Source organism: Zalophus californianus, chromosome 4 (assembly GCF_009762305.2).
Source record: "Zalophus californianus isolate mZalCal1 chromosome 4, mZalCal1.pri.v2, whole genome shotgun sequence".
NCBI classification, from domain to species: domain Eukaryota; kingdom Metazoa; phylum Chordata; class Mammalia; order Carnivora; family Otariidae; genus Zalophus; species Zalophus californianus.
Window position 1 is genome coordinate 66,181,249 of NC_045598.1, and position 5,250 is coordinate 66,186,498.

A 5,250-nucleotide genomic window follows, 5' to 3' on the forward strand; every position below is an offset into this window, starting at 1 on the left:
AAATCACAAAGATGCTTCCCTGACAACTGTAGCCATTGACCAAGCCAATCTGTGAGAGCTGAAGATGGGAATTTAAATACATGGTTATTAGTGCAAAGGACAGTTTACACAAGTGTTCTGGAATGGTCCTTATCTATCTTTGTTTTTGTTATTGTTACTATCTCTCTAGAGCCACAAATGCCCAGAGTACTTTGAAGATGACGTGAAAAACAATGAAGCAATATACCTATTGCAAATTCAACCTTGAGCTTATAATTTCAAGTATTACACCTGTCCTAATCAGCTTGCTGATATGGAACCAGAAACAATAAAATATTGCAGAGGTCAGTTCCAGTATTCCCAATTTAACAAAAATAACTACACTTGACAGGTTGAGTAGCTTTTGTGAACACCACAGTTTATTCTTAGACAGACATAGAAAATAGAAGATGTTTTGTGTCGGGTGCCTGGGTGGCTCAGTCGTTAAGCATCTGCTTTCGGCTCAGCTCATGATCCTAGGGTCCTGGGATCGAGCCCCGCATCGGGTTCCCCGCTCCGTGGGAAGCCTGCTCTTCCCTCTCCCACTCCCCCTGCTTGTGTTCCTGCTCTCGCTGTGTCTCTCTCTGTCAAATAAACAAATAAAATCTTAAAGAAAAAGAAAGAAGATGTTCTGTATCTCTTTTTTTTGTAAAAATAACAACAATAGGTAAGAAAGAAGGCATTTAAGGAACCGGAATAGAAAGAGAAAAGACAGAATTAAAAAAACAAACAAACAATAAAACCAAATAGCTTGTTATTCAAATTTTGGTGTAACCAATCTCTCAAGTTATTAGGATGAGAAGAGCAAAATTATATAAATGTGGAGGATCCTAGGTGTTGGAATTGTGGATATTGTTATATAATTAAATGATATCTATATCCATCAATGTCTTTAATTCCAATATTCACACGCATGTGCGCATACACACACACACACATACACACACGGGAGAGGAAGAAAGAAGACAGCAGAAACTTATAATGTGTGGTGTAGAAAGTGTTATTTTATTTAGGCCTAGTAATTCATATAGTAACTAATTGGGTTGTAATTGCCTGAGAAGAGTGACCTTAGTGATTTGTAGCATAAAGTCCAAGACAAGATAGATAAAGTAGGTGATTAGCCAATGCTTGTTGAATAAAGTGGGAATAATAATTGCTGCTTAAATCCCTGAAAATCGGTTATCTTTACTTTAAGAAAAATGTATTGGGATAAAATAGTATTTTTAGCAAATGGTACTGGGACAACTGTATATCCACATGCAAAAGAATTAAGTTGTATACTTACCTCACACTATGTACAAAAAATAACTCAAAATATATCAAAGACCTATATGTAAGAGCTAAAAGTATAAAACTCTTAAAATAAAACATAGGTATAATTCTTTATTGACCTTGGATTCAGCAAAGAATTCTTAGGAATGACACCAAAAAGACAGGTAAGACAAGAAAAATATAGGTAAGTTGGACTTCATCAAAATTAAAATGGTCTCTCCTTCAAAAGACATGGTCAAGAAAGTGCAAAAGCAATCTATAGAACAGGAGAAAAATTTTGTAAATATAATATCTGGTAAGGAATCTAGGATATATAAGGAAGAGTTGCAACTCAGTAATAAAAGAACACATTTTTTTAAGAAGTGGAAAGCATCTGAATAGACATTCTACAAAGAAAGTGTGCAAATGTGCAATAAAAATACATAAAGTTTCCTGTCAATAGTCTTAACGAAAATGCAAATCCCAACCACAATCAGATACCACTTTACAATCATTAGGATGATGAAAGTAAAAAAAGACAAATAATAGCAAGTGTTATCAAAGACATGGAGAAATTCTAGTACTCATTAAACTTCTGGAGGGAATGTCAAATGGTGTGGCTGCTTTGCAAAACAATCTACAAGTTCGTCATAAGATTAAACATAAGAGTTATCATATAACCCAGTAATTCCACTCCTAGGTATATACACATGAGAATGAAAACATATGCTCACACAAAAACTTGGGCATGAATGTTCTAGCACCAGTATTCATAATAACCAAAAAAAAAGTGGTAGAAACCAAAATGTCCATCAACTGATAAATGGAGGTATACAATGTGCTCTCTCCACGTAATGGAGTATTATTTGGAAATTAAAAGGAGTAAAGTATTGACACATGTGGCAACATGAATGAATGTTGTTTTTTTTAAAGATTTTATTTATTTATTTGAGAGGGAAAGAGAGCACAGAGGGAGAGGGAGAGGGAGAAGCAGACTCCCTGCTGAGCAGGGAGCCCGATGTGGGGCTCGATTCCAGGACCCTGAGATCATACCTGAGCCAAGGGCAGATGCTAAACCGACTGAGTCACCTAGGCGCCCCAACATGAATGAATCTTAAAGACTTTATGGTAGGTGAAGAAAGCCGTCACCAAAGACTGTATGTTGTATGGTTCTGTTTACAAGAAGTGTCCAGAATATGAAAATCTATAGAAACAGAAAGTAAATTGCTATTTGTCTAAAACTGAGGAGAAAGACAGAGTGATTGACTGCTAACAGGTATGGGGGTTTCTGTTGGGGTGATTAAAAAATTCTAAATTGAGTCTGATGATGATTGCACAACTCTGAATATACTAAAAGCCATTGAATTACACACTTTAAATATGTGGTATGTGAATTATATCTCAATTATACTGTCACAAAATGGACCAATATAAATAAGTGTTGCAGACATTTCACACAGACAGTTAGAATAGTCTCTTTGGTATGAGGAAAGCAAACCCAGATGTGAAGTATGAAAAGATTATTCAAAAGGTATTATTCTAGAAATAGAAATGTCATTACTACTGAATTGTTCCAGGAAAGGTTTGCACAATTATCAAAAAGAAACATACTCTAACATATCAATCAGTCCCTCCTTATTAGGCAGGTTTATAATTTAAAAACTAAAACAAGAAAAACAAACAAACAAAAAAGAAAACAGTTGTACTGACATTATTCAACCTTAGCCAGCGTTTCAGAAATTTCTCATTAACCATCAATAGGGCTCAAAAATATTTATTACCACCGGTAGGAAAAAAAAAACAATTCAAATGGCATGATCTTCCGATTGTATTATAGGAGTCATATTAACACACAATACACAGCATTCTGGAAAATGTGACGGAATTCAGGGGGTCAAAGAGCATAACCAGTTACAAGAGCATATCCATAAAACAAATAAGATGATATAAATTGGATGAAGCTATAGAAAATACAAAAGCAATAATTAGAAAAGTTAGTTGTATAGTACCACCCCCAGCTCAAAAAAAAAAAAAAGTCTAGCTGCTACTGGCAAGCTATAAAATACAATGAAGAAACATATTTTCCACCATACTTATATGCATGAAAGACAATAACACTATTCCATCTGCGGTACGTTATGTCATATTGCAATGTCGGAGTTATTCTAGATTTGGAGAGGGCTCCCTCAGCAGCTGTGTCTGCAACCTGCCCTTCAACACATTCTCCTGAGGTAGAAGTGCATGAGAACTCAGCTAACATTCTCTCTCGTATACCGCTCTATACTGAAAAAGAAAAACACATTGAAAAGTCCCATTTCTACAGAGGTGGTCATAGATAATAAAGGACCATGAGAATCGCAAGATACATTTACGTAACCATAAAACACACTATGCAATGAGTTATCATATATTGATTGCATCTGACAGCTGTGGACACTAACAGTTTTCGAAGCATTCCCACGTCTCTTATTAGATTCACTCTCAACTTAGAGAGCAAAGCCGAGCATTTTACAAACAAAACAAGGAAGGCTTCGACAGGTTAAATTATGCTTCTGATGCTGAAGAAGGAGTGCACATGTATGGGGAAGGATGCCAGTGGGAATACAAAGTCATAGGAGGGAAATGAAAAGGTGTAGCTTGTTCCTACAGCTTAAATTCTGCATCAAAATGAATAGGAATACAAACAGAGACTTGTTCTAGTTCAAAACGTGTGTGTGTTGCTTATGTCATGATATATATTCCCTTATGTAATAAAAGAACAAACTATACATACCTCCCAATTCCAATGGTACATTTCGCCAACTCCATCAATAACGCCCCCAGTCCAAGGCACCATCTGTCATCCCTTCTGACCAGAGCCTTCTGGAGTCTTGCCTTCGCTCATTCTGCCTCCCCTCTCAGGCTCTCCCATACAGCAGAGTCATTCCTTCAGCTTGTGAGTCAACTTGCATCTCTGTTCAAATCACCCAATGTCTTCCTACCTCAGAATCCAATCCAAAGTCTGTCAAATGGCTTAAAGATGTATATGACCAGAGTCCCTGATAATGTCGTGACCTCAGTTCCTGTCACTCTGGCTGTCATTCAGTCCTCTCCAGCCACACGAACACTGGCCTCTTCTGTGTCCCTCCAATACAGCAAGAATACTCCACTTTTGGTCCATTGTAATGATCATTTTCTCTACCAAGAATTTTCTCCCTTCTCATACCCACGAGAGTTTCTCCCTCACTTTGTCCCAAATGCTTAATATAATATAATGCCTAAATAATATTAAACAAACAAAATGAATTTCCGCTCTTTCCCTACTGTGTCTTTAATTTTTAAAGATTTTATTTGTTTGTTTGTTTATTTATTTATTTATTTATTTATTTTAGAGAGAGAGAGCATGAGCATGTGAGTGGGGGGAGGGGCCGGAGAACAAGGAGAAAGAATCCTAAGCCAACTCAGAGCTGAGCACAGAGCGCAACACGGGGCTCCATCTCACAACCCTAAGATCATGACTTGAACTGAAATCAAGAGTCCAGTGCTCAGCCAACTAAGCCACCCAGGTGCTCCTACTATGTCTTTATTTATATTACCCATAACCATCTGAAATAATGTATAATGTATCTGGTTGATATCAATCGCCAGCCCTAGAATATAAGCTCTATGCAGGAAAGGCCTTGATCTGTTTTGTTCGCTGATTTATCCCCAACACATAATATGCTTGAACTAAAGACTTTGAGAGACGATGGACTCTGAGAAACAAACTGAGGGTTCTAGAGGGGAGGGGGGTGGGGGGTGGGTCAGCACAGTGATGGGTATTAAGGAGGGCACGTTCTGCGTGGAGCACTGGGTGTTATGCACAAACAATGAATCATGGAACACTACATCAAAAACTAATGATGTAATGTATGGTGACTAACATAACATAATAAAATAAAAGAAAGAAGACATTGAATGAGTATTTTTTTATTGAGATGTAGTTGACATATAACATTATAT